The following is a 12702-nucleotide window of genomic DNA, read 5'->3' as shown; positions in this document are numbered from 1 at the left end:
CATGGGTAGATGAGTGTTGATAGTTTCGCAAATCTGCATTACCATGAGCCTGACAGTGGACTTCCCTATCCCAAAGTGGTTTGTGACTGACTGGTAGCTGTCTGGCATTGCCAGCTTCCAGAGGGCAATAACCACCTGCTGCTGCACCAGTATGCATCTCTGGAACCATGTGTTCTGCTGCTCTAGGGTTGGGGCTGGCTCCTCACAGAGGTCCAGGAATGTTTGCTGCTTCATTCTGAAGTTCCGGAGTCACTGGTGGTCATTCCAGGTTTCGAAGACGATGGGGCCCCACCACACTCTGCTGGTTTTTGTGGTCCAGAAGCAGCAGTCCATCATGGATGTACAAAAAAAGAAAAGGAGTACTTGTGGCACCTTAGAAACTTACAAATTTATTTGAGCATAAGCTTTTGTGAGCTACAGCTCACTTACAGTCACAACATGGGCCCTCTCCTTGTATCTCTGTGTCATAGGGCATTGGTGGGTCAGTCACCGTCCCAGTCACCTGCCTCTGGCTTGTGAGAGAGATTTGACGCAGGATTCTCAATTGTCGCAGACTGCAATATACACACATTTGTCCAGCAAGAAGGGCAGGAGCAGAACCACATAATTGATTACTTGTTTCATGTCTTCCAAGTTGGACAGGAGAGAGGGGTTAGTGGGAGCTGCCATTGCCAGATTTGTGAAGGCTCATGCATTACCCAGCAAGGCAGATCCTAGGACGTCTCCTGTGACTCACTGAACCTGGGGATACCACCCCTGAAATGCTAACGCTAACCTTGTGTACCAAAGAAGACAGCGTGGATGTGGATATACCCAGGTACAAAGTGTATAGCCGTGGCTAGCACAGCATGTTTGGACACTTGTCAGGGGGAATATACAGATGTGTGGACGTGTATCCAGACGCCAGTGTAGACAGAGCCTATATGCTGCATAAACACCAGTTCTGAAAAGATTGCTACCTTCTTGTTCTCTAGAAGTCTTGCTGAATCCTATAGCTTCATTTCACAGTAGTCCATTATCTTTGACCTGACCATTTGATCATCCTGAGAAAAATGTGCTCAGTCAGAAGTAGCCTCAGTATGAACATTCCCCTGGGATGCAGGGGTGGGGTGTCCGACAGTAAAGCCCCACTAGTTGAGGTTAGTGGAGGGAGAGCCGGAGATCTATCAGGTTTCTAAATTTAGTTGTGCGTTTCCATCTTCCTTCACGTTCTTGGTTTGACACATTTGATGTAATAAAGGCATAATAAATGAATTGTCAAACTAAGGTGTGATTAGCAATGACCCAAATGAATAATTCAATACTGAAATGAACCATGAGGACCATATATATTTCTATAATAATGTATAAGCAGTATTTAATGCCAGACTGATATGTGAGGAAGCTGAAATAATTTTGTAGTTCTTTCTTTCTTTATTTTCACATGAATTATAGAACACACATAAACTTGTACTACTGAGGTATTTTATGAAGCATTATTCATCTCTCAGCCAATTATATTAGTTTTTTATGCTATGCATTCTAATTAGGATGTAGGTACAATAGACCTGTGCCACAGGAAAACACTGTCTAAACACTTCAGCTGTACATTAGTCCTAAGTAAATGCACCCCACCAGGCTTTCTGAGCAGAAGTTCTATGTGGGATGTGCTTCTGAGATGCTTCAGTAAATTGAGGCCATACTCTTGGCCATAACCAGGCAAAAATCAAACTCACTGAAAATTTCCAAACATTTGGGACCAGTATTGTAATGTGGAAACACATCATCTATTTTTAAATAACTGGCATCTTCTTTTGGAAGCCTGTTGCTAAACAGTGGATTACCCTATGTCTGGTAAGCACTTTAGAGAGACAACTTTTGTTTAAGAACTAGCTTATCTTGGACCATGTACCTATGGGTACAAAACCTTGTTTTCCATTGCAACTTCCATTTTGTTTCCCTGATACTTCTATGTGGCTCTCATTGTTCACTTTTCCTCCTTCCAAGGTAAGCCTTGTTCGCACTGTCCTTTACGTTAGAAATCTGTTGGTCCTCCATTAATGTTCTACTTCATAGGACAGTGGTTTTCAACCTTTTTTCATTTGCAGACCCTTAAAAAATTTCAAATGGTGTGGACCCTTTTGGAAATTCAACCTGTGGTCTGCAGGCCCCTACCCTGGAAGTCAGACTGAAAACTGTCTAAACAGAATTCAACTATAAATGTTGCACATGCTTCTCATGGCATTTAATGCAGCATGAGAAAGAGCGCTAAACTGTGGGCTTCTATGGTAAAGACAACACTTCTGGGTTTTGACCTGTAGGTGGGGGTATTCACATACTTTTGAATGCCTTTTCTGGGATCTGAAACTATTTTCATAGTCGCCTTTCTCAGACCCCTTAGATGTAGTCTGTGGACCCCAGGTTGAAAACCACGGTCACAGAACAAAGGATACTACTTTACTGGTAGGGTCCAGTAGCAGCATTACCACTGCCTTGTAAAGCTCTGTCTCGAAACACTAACAACTTTTGGTATTTTGGATACTAGTTAAATTCTAGCAACCAAACTTGAGAACGCTACTGGGGGTGAGGAGGGAGAAACTCTGACTGAGGCTGTATTTCTGACTCGGTAGAGCAATTTAGTTTTACTACTTTTGTTAATTCTCTGATTGGTTAATTTAATTTTGGTGGTGATGCAGAATGCATTCTGCATTTACTCTATACAAGGGGCATAGGTACTTAGGGATCCGTACTTTGTGTGCTGGCCTATGTGGGTGTGCATACTTCCGCCACTGAATAATACATACATAGTGGCCTGTTTAATAGTTGTATTTGGATTAATACTATCAGGGGGCTTGTACCATATCAATCAACATAGTCATAGTGCTGTGTACTCTGCAGCAAGCCGAACCGAGATTCTGGAGCAGGGTTATCAGATTCTGTAGCAGACTGGAAAATATGAAGCTTCATTTATATTTAAGAAAACAGAGGTTAAACGAAGCACCAACTTGAATGTCCTGAAGTAATTACTTTTAATGCTTCATTTGTTGCATTTAGGTTTCAAACCCCCACCCCCATTTGATTCTGACCTGAGCTATTGTTTCAGGCTCTCTGCAGAATCAGGCACATGACATTGCGTTCATTTGCATTCAATTAGTATCTTTAGATTTTTACAGCCATTCAGCTGAACACCTCTACCACCCCCTCCCTTGTTTTTCTTTTTAATTTAAGTGTTTTGATTCTGGAGCACAAATCTTTGGCAAATGCTTCACAGCCACAGAATCATGGAATATATAGAGCCCTGACTACAGTCACGCCAGGGGAGAGGAAAAAAACTGTAGAGGGATCATGTGTCTGGGTTGTCATCCTGGCTCATATGATGATGTACCACATCTTTCAGAGTAAGAGGATCAGAATGGGCATTTCCTTCCTTATGGTTCAAAGGCTGTAGGCACATGCTGTGTCTGTCACAATATTCGGCTACTGCCTACGCTGCAATAAACTAAGATTTTTGGAGAGGGTTGTATGATTTATTTCAGAGGGGAAAAATTCACTTCTTCCCCCAAGCTCTTGTTCTTCCATGATGTTTTTGGCCTGAAGCTATATTTCAAACTGTTAAAATAACTAATTTTAAAACCTGATCCTAAAATTTTAATATAAGTGATAACCTGCCTTGGAGAAAAGGTACAATCCTATTGAAGTGATCAGGCCCAACCTTGGCTTCTCCTGGAAACACATAACTAGCTAAAATAATAGTTCATGCATCGATATATTTGCCAAACCTACATTTCTTTTGGAGTGGGTCACTGAAGCAGACTTCTCCATGGTGAGAGGGAGGTGGTTTCCATAATGATGCTTTTGGCAAACATGCCCATTGTTTAAGTGTTAGGGCATTCAGTAATTTTCTATACTGTTCTCTTCTAGCTGTCCCACTTGGAAGACTATTTAACTGTTTCTCTGCTGAATGCAAGACAAACAGAACAATTATGATCACACTTCTGATTTTACCAACAATTGTATGACCAAGAAATAAAAAATATTGGTTAATTTGCTCATCATTCTGCTCTTACAGGAAAAATAGCTACCTCTGCCTCAGCAATGCACTAAACTAGCCTGTCGGGAACCTAGTAGGGTTGCAGCTTTTGGTGACTTTATTTGCAGCCCCAAGTCACAATTTGTATTTAGTCCCATTTTTGTTCTTACTCATAAGGCCTTCTGAAACAGTTAATACAAACGAATGCTACCAAATTGTATGATGATGGATTAATTAAAAGAGAATATCATTTAAATCTGTCACATATTAAAAATCTATATATAGAGTTGAGTGCATCCATGTACTGGTTTAGGGATATAAAATTTCAGGGAGAGTCTTATATCCCCATGATGTCTCCATGCTGGGTTTTGCAGTGGGAGTTAGTTGACCTATGTAAAATTACAAAGCTCCCTCAGAAGCTTGTGTGCATTATAGCATAAGAAAGCTCTGAAGTTGAAGGCAAGGACTTTGTTTCCGAGGGGCCTTATTCTGGATAGGCAGTATATGAACAATTGGTGCATATTGCTGTCCACTGGTCTCTCGGGAGATGGGAGGATTCCAGAGTTCAGACTGCAGCCCAAACATGAACATCTACATTGCAATTAAACAGCCCCTTAGCCCAAGCCCCACAAGACCAAGTCAGCTGGCACAGGCCAGCCCTGAGTGTCTAATTGCAGTGTAGACATATCCTTAATTAATTAAGAGGAAGCAGATTTAAAATAAACAAAAGAAAATAAACAACACACAGTCAACCTGTGGAACTCTTTGCCAGAAGATGTTGTGAAGACCAAGACTATAATAGGGTTCAAAAAAGAACTAGATAGGTTCATGGAGGATAGGTCCATCAATGACTATTAGCCAGGATGGGCAGGGATGCAAAATCATCCTCTGAAGTGGCTCTAGCCTTTGTTTGCCAGAAGCTGCGAATGGGCAACAGGGGATGGGTCACTTGATGATACCTGTTCTGTTAATTCCCTCTGGGGCACCTGGCATTGGCCACTGGTTACTGGGCTAGATGAACCATTGTTCTGACCCAGTATGGCTGTTCTTATGTCCTTGAGGGCTGCTACTGTAATGCAGGTACAGCAACCAGAAACACCTACTACCTGGTGGGGCAGGTATAGAAGAAGCCTGCTCTACTAGACCCCCTTAAAATAACCTTATGACCCCCCTGCAACTCCCTTTTCTTCAGGACCCCCAATTTGAGAAACACTGGTCTCCCCCATGAAATCTGTATAGTATAGGGTAAAAGCACACAAAAGAACAGATTTCTTGGTGGGAGATTTCATGGTCTGTGATGCATTTTTAATGGCCGGGAATTTGATAGGGCCCTACTTATGATTAACTGCTCCTCTGCTCTCCAGACTCACATGTGGGTTCCAACTCAATTCTGTCTTGTCACCTGTCCTGTTTAGTGGTGCACGGAGCTGTTGCAGACAGATTCTGAGCTGCAGAGTCATTAGGTTGCTGATACTTAGCTCTTCCCCAGCTTTTCACAGAATTAAGATTCTGTAGCAGTGTCTGTTTCTCATTGCCTAGCTGAGATAAGGTGTGTGGTGAGACTCATTCCAGATCAGGCTGAAGTGATGCCTGTAAAGGAAAACATTTGGAGACATGGGGAAAGGCTGTGTTAGCTCCTTTTTGGGGTAGGGGTTCTCTTCCATTTGCAAAGAGAGGTCCTTGCATCAGGGTCATATTGGATCCATTGCTGCTCTTGGTTTCTCAGTTACAGGGGACATTTTCAAAAAGCCCCTAAAGGATTTAGGATCACAAGTCCCACTGAGAGTCAGTTGGTACTTGGCTCCTAAATCTATTAAGGCACATTTTTGAAAGAAGCTAAGTGCCTTTTTCATCTAGAGTTTGTCATTGGGCTTTGAGCTTTCCACTCTAATATGGACCTCGCCACAGTTCTGCATGTCTTTATTTTCAGGTTGGATTATTACAAGGTACATTATTGGAACTGTTCTGGAAGCTGCAGAGTTCAGCTCCCCTTCTTCCAAATGCGTGGAGACACCGAGTACTCCACATAACGCTAATGCTCTGTGCTCTGCAGTGGTTAGCAGTTCAGGGTGTAATTTCAAATTGTGTGGAACCCAGTTACACAAGAAGCTGACTCATGCCAGGCAATTCAGATTGTCTGGATGGCTTTTGCTGTCAGCTCTGGAAAGAGAAGCCTTCAGGACTGGCAACAGGGTATGTTCCTGGGAGGGTCTTTTATAGTATTGGTTTAAAAAGTACTTCCCATAGCAAACTGGCTGATACATAGTGATGTAGAAAAGAGAGCCAGGCAGTCTGTACAAAACAAGAAATCCAGCATGTGCAGTACCACAGTTTGGCTCCAGTGTGGTCCCATGAACACATTCTCCAGATCTTCAGTTAAACAAACCCCTGAGTGTGGTGGAGGGAAAATCTCTCTCTCTCTTTCAGATATTTCAGATGGGACATCGCATGACCGAATGTTAGTGCCTGGTACCGTGAAAGAGAATTGGGACACTGCGGTACTATGAGACGATGTTGGTTGTTTTTGTTTTGACAATTTATACACCTTATTTTCATTTTTCTACGTTCTGTTTCTTGTAGGGAAATGAGCCTGGTGGACTGTACAGATAAATAAGAATAAATTTGGTGTGAACTGTAATTTAAACACTATTTCCCTCTGTCATGCTGGATGCAAGAGCTATTAATAATTGCATGTAAGCTGTTAACTCAGCCCCAGTGTAGTTGTGCTCAGCCCCTGTGAAGCTGAGGCTCTGCTCACAGGGAAATGATTGCAGGATTAGGGCCTGAGTTAACCATGCAGTCTCCAGAGAATGGCATTTGCTGACATGAACAATGAAAGTTAAGGCTGTGCTTAATTCTGTTCCCTTCTGGGAGATGATAGCCTTCAATTACGTGCCTTTATATTATTCAAATACATATTAATGAAGCACCATTGAGAACACTGTAATCACTGGAAGAATTTTAATTTGATTCCAAACCCCTAGAGGTGCTGGAGGACCTTAAGTACTACTCTGTTTGTATTTGGAAAAGTCCTAGATAAGTGTAGTGTACTGTTTTCATATAATTGATATGTACTGACTCTTCTCAGTATCATGGGGCATTGTGTACTACTGTACTGTAAGACAACACATATTTGGAGTTGGGAAGGAATTTCCCCGTAAATCTGATTGGCAGAGACACTAGGAGTTTTTTGCTTCCTGCTGCAGCATGGGGCACACTTGAAAGTTTAAAGTAGTGTGAGTGGTGGATTCTCTGTAACTTGAAGTCTTTAACTCATTAGGGATCTGTTGCAAGAGTGGGTGTGGTTCTGTGGTCTGCAATGTGCAGGAGGTCAGACTAGATGATTGTGATGGTCCCTTCTGACATGAAAGTCTGAATCTTAAGGCTTTGAATAAAAATTGGAGAATACATTGTATTTGAGAAATAGGATGTGTTCATGTCATTCGACAGTATCAGAATGCACACATACATACAGGCAAGAGTTATGGTTGTATGTACACACCTGACTTTAAAATTTCCTGATGTGTTAAAATAATGTTCAAGGGACATAATTAAACACTTTCTATTATGGCATTTCCTACACTACAAAAGAGAGAGAGAGAGAAAGAGAGAGAAGAAATATGGCCCTAGGTGACTGACTGGCTCACTGAAAGCTAACTTAACTCCATACATACACACACAGCATGTTGTTCTGAGAATGTACACACAAGTCCTGATCCTTCAATGCACTCTGCACAGAGCCTTTTTGACTTCACTGGGGCTTGGATCCCATGGAGCCCATTGCAGGATTAGGGCCTTAATGAATTTAACAAAACCAAAAAAAAAAAAAAAAACAACCCTGCACATGCTCAGAATGTGATTTTCAAATGCTCTTGGCTTAAGATTTGATTTATGAACCTAATTCCTCCAGAGTAAGGCCATTTGCTGTTCCTCAGTGAGGACTTTTTTGATTCCAAACTTTAGTTTTTAAAAGATGCAAGTTTCAGAAAATTTAAAAATGACGAAAACCAGGAATTAGATTGGAAACCATGAACTTTAAAGGGCCCTACTACTGTCAAAGGTAGCAACCAAAATTGCAGTACCTGAAAGCACCTGACATTGGCCACTGTTGGAAGACAGGATACTGGGCTAGATGGACCTTTGGTCTGACCCACTATGGCCGTTCTTATGTTCTTATTAAAGAAAATATTTCCCCCCAATATATTGCTTCTGGTATTAGTCTGATGTCTATAGTCAACTTCCCTGTTGTGTTGATGGGGGCTTACATCATTCATGCCTAGCTAGAGTGATTAAACTCATAATGTGCACACACCCACTTACATGAGCCCTGCAAGAAGGTGTATGCCATTAACAGCAGCTAAGCTGAAACTGAAGAGGTGCAGCGTTCAGCCACAAAGAGGCAGGGAGAATGGGTATGCTTGATTGTGCTTGGTGATTTGCTCTTTGCCCATGCAAAAGACCCTGCAGCAGGGGGAGCAGAATACAGGTCCATTCAGGAAAATAGGTTTTATCTGCAATTTGAAAAAAGATCAGGATAACCATAGGTTTGAGACTAGAAACCTCCTGTAAAAATACTTGGTGCTGATCCTCTGACTCTGTTAGTGTTTTACAAACAAGCCTCAAACCCTGCCCCCTGTGAGGTGCTGCTATAACAGTTTTACAGACTGACAAACAGATTTTTGTCAACACTGCATTGGACCAAACAATCCGATTCACAGTTCTCTGGAATCAGTAGACACAGATGTCTCACGTGAGCCATTCCTGAACTTACTCTTACACCAGTAGTAATTAACATATTGTTAGGGCAAAAAGGGAACACAATTGGAGCAGGAACTGGCAATTTGGCAGGAAGGGTTGCTCTGCTACCACGGATGTCTCTCTTGCTGTTGCTGTCGGGGTGAGGGAGACCCCAAATGTGGCCAAGTTACAAGCCCTTGAAAAATCTGTTTGCATGTAGGGACTTTGACAGCTAAATTCTGTTTCAATCTGAATTGAGCATGCTCCAGCCTAGGGCTGCATGTGCTGAGCAGGACTTTCCCTGCAATACCTGCTCCTAGCTGCAGTGGCGGGCACTCAAGAACTGAGAGCAGGGGAACACTTTCCTGTGTTTTCTGTGCTCACCCTGGTGGCTCTCAGGCGAGGAGGAGGAAGAAGGTGCTAGTCTTGAATGCAGAAGGGACAAGAACTGAACCGGGGTGGTAGAGGAAGTAGATTGAGACAAGGAGTCTCAGATGCGTGGAAGGATGGGAAATTAAGAGGTGGGGGGGCGGGGACTGGGACAAGGACTCCAAGAGGTGGCGACTGGGATCAGAAGTTTTGTGGGAAGGGGGGAGTGGCAGAGATGTGAGGAAAAGAATGGGCCCAGAAGCCAGGTATGGGAGAAGAGACAGCACCAGGACATGCTGAAAGGGATGGAGTAGAATGGTTCAGGCTTGAGGGTTATGGGTAGAAGGGTCTGTGACCACTAGGCTCATTCATTTCAGAAGCCGGAATGGAACCCAGGATGCCTGAGTCGTGCCGTTCCTCTTCTGTCAGCAAACAGCTGTGAAGCCCACTGGCAAAGTGTTTGTCCAATCTCCTCTAGTGCTGGTCCACATAGCAATAGTAGGTTATCTTCTATCACTGGGGTTCTCAAACTGGGGGTTGTGACCCCTGAGGGGGTTGCGAGGTTGTTATGCGGGGGGAGGGGGAAAGGTTGCAAGCTGTCAGCCTCTACCCCCAAACCCTGCTTTGCCTCCAGCATTTATAATAGTGTTAAATATATTTTAAAAAAAATTATAAGGGGAGATCGCACTCAGAGGCTTGCTATGTGAAAAGGGTCACCAAAACAAAAGTTTGAGAGTATCTGCTCTCAGTTATTCCATTAGCTCAAAGGGTTTGTGGTGGAGCTAAAGGTTCCATTCTTGCTGATAAACCATTGAGGTGTCAGAATGATTCCAAATGATGGGATTTGTTTTTATCAGTTTGCTTTTTTAAAAATACCGAGACCCAGATTCTTAGAGGCATTTAGGCTCCTAACCTCCATTCATTTCAATGGAAGTTAGGCACCTAAATACCTTCGAGGAACGGGGCCCTTGTAGTTTGTGTGTAATCTATTTTAAAAGAACATTAGTGTGGCACAAGTTAGGAAATGCCAGAATTAACTTTACTCCAGCCTCCTTGTGCATATGCTTTGTAATAGTCTTTAATTATATGATCACATACTAATTTTTCCACAGAATCCTCTGGCTCATTCAGTGCACAGGATGGACCTGCTCTGGGGATGAATCAAGGGTGTATAGTAAGGCAGGCTGATTGTAGGACCCCTGCCTCATTTGTTGCAGAAGATGGATGGTGTGTTGTGTTTGAGTCAGGGTACTGCAGGAATTAAAAGGATGGTCTCACAGTAAAGGGTCTGATGCCCTTGAGCTTGCAGTTCTAACTCTGCCCCTGATGCAGAGGTTGTGTGTGATGCTAAGTCAATCACTTAAATCAAATTCTTCACAGGTGGTCACTAACTGTGTGTTCTTCATGTTCTGGGTGCCCAACTTGACACCTGGAGGTCTGCTTTGCAGAAATGCTAAGCACTTATTTAGAGCTTACTTACAGTTACTTAGTATAACTTTAAAAATCAAGAAGTCACTGTCCAGTCTTGAGCTGTCTTTTGATCAAAAAGTTTGTACATATTCAACTTTTGTAACCGATAACTTGAGCACTCACTTACACAAGCCATAAACAAACTGTTCTTATTAAATGTGATCAGCATGTTAAGAGATTTGGGGCCACTGTAGCTGAGGATCTGAACTGGTATGAGCAGAAAAAGTTCATCTGGCCCACCATAACTACCTATCTTTGGTTAATTTTACTTCCTGCCTTTCCAGTACGCCCCTCCATTCCCTCCTCATGAAACTAAGTCTAGGGCTTTCTTGAATGCACTCATTTCTTTTGCTTCAGTTGTCTTTCCCTTGTTAGCTTATTCCACCTTTTTGGCTCTTGGCATGCATTAGACCAATAAATGGTCCACCTTGATTATCATGCACATTGTAGGGAGAGTGGTCACTTTGGATAAGCTATTACCAGCAGGAGAGTGAGTTTGTGTGTGTGGTTTTTTTTTTTTTGGGGGGGGGGGGGGTGAGAAAACCTGGATTTGTGCTGGAAATGGCCCAACTTGATTATCATACACATTGTAAGGAGAGTGATCACTTTAGATAAGCTATTACCAGCAGGGGAGGAGGTATTGGAGGAGGAGGTATTGTTTCATGGTCTCTGTGTATATAATGTCTTCTGCAGTTTCCACAGTATGCATCCGATGAAGTGAGCTGTAGCTCACGAAAGCTTATGCTCAAATAAATTGGTTAGTCTCTAAGGTGCCACAAGTACTCCTTTTCTTCTTAAAAAGAAAAAAAATCTGGGAGTGAATAAGGAACTCGAGCAGAACACATTTGCTAATTCCTTGAGGTTTGCATAAGTGGAAGAAAGCCCAACCAACTTCTGTCGTGAATGTAACAGACAGAACCGCAAGGAACAAGATTATGCATCATTCATCCCAATATACAAGTCATAGATTTCCTTCCAGAAGTTAGGGCCCACTGAGGCAAGCTTTCCATGGAAGGCAGAAATTTGGCTGAGTCAGAAATGCAGTGTGAAGTTCTGACTACCCTGCAGCTGGGAGTGTGCTTCTCTGCTTGGGTCAAAAGACATGCCGTAGCTCTTCTCAAGTTAGCACATTAAAAATAGCAGTGTTGTTGTAGTGGCCTGGGCAGTGGCCCACACCAGCCACCCGAGTACAAGCCCACGCACTCCCCTGGGTCCAACCTTGGATGGCTCGCCTGTGCCACCACAGTGCCCACACTGCTATTTCAAGTGGGGCTGGTGTCTGTCTGTTGCTGACTGTGCAGACTGGGAGACATGCTCCCAGCTCAGAGTGGCCACATGCGGCTAAGGCATTAGATGCAGTAACCAGAGCTGGGGGGAGACTTAAAGCTTGATCCAGCTCTCAGTAAGATAAAGGAGGAAACTCCCATTGATTCAGTGTGAGTTGGATTGGGGCTCTTAGTTAATTGACAAACTGATGACATGGGCCTTATCCTGTAATCCTTTACCCATGCAAGTAATGGTCCTTTCTCACACAGGTTGCCCTGTTGACCTGTTTAGGACTACTCATGAAAGTAAGCATTGCAAGATGTGGGGCCGCTATGTATACATTGGAGACCTATCTATTCTGCTAAGCAACTGAAAGTGGAATTTCTGAAAGCCTGAACATATTGAGAACTTATTAAAGCTGACAAAACATAAAGAACCAGAAATAAATCTTGAAAGAATTCAGCTGCAGTGAGTCCATGTTATGGCCATGCAGGCTGTTTAAAATTTACGCTGTGAAACTGTTATCCAGTATAGAGACTGTTGGGACAGTTGGCCTCTTAATATATATTAGAATTGATCAAACAGTAAAATTGTTTCATATTTTGAACAACCCAGCTCTTGGGGATGTTCCAAGCTGGGGTTGTGGTTTAGCTCATCGTGTAGGAACTATATAAGAACAATAGACTGGGGCCTGAGTTCTAAACGGCCACGTGCATCAACACTTTGAGGTTGTTTGTATGTGGGGTCTAGGCATCTGGTCTATTTCTAGTATTTGCCTGAAAAACAAAGGAAGAATCCATGATCATAAGGCCGAGGCACAGTAAAGAACTCACGGCTTACCTGCCAGAAAG

Source organism: Caretta caretta, chromosome 8 (genome assembly GCF_965140235.1).
Source record: "Caretta caretta isolate rCarCar2 chromosome 8, rCarCar1.hap1, whole genome shotgun sequence".
In the NCBI taxonomy this organism is placed as follows: Eukaryota; Metazoa; Chordata; order Testudines; family Cheloniidae; genus Caretta; species Caretta caretta.
This window is presented reverse-complemented; position numbering follows the sequence as displayed.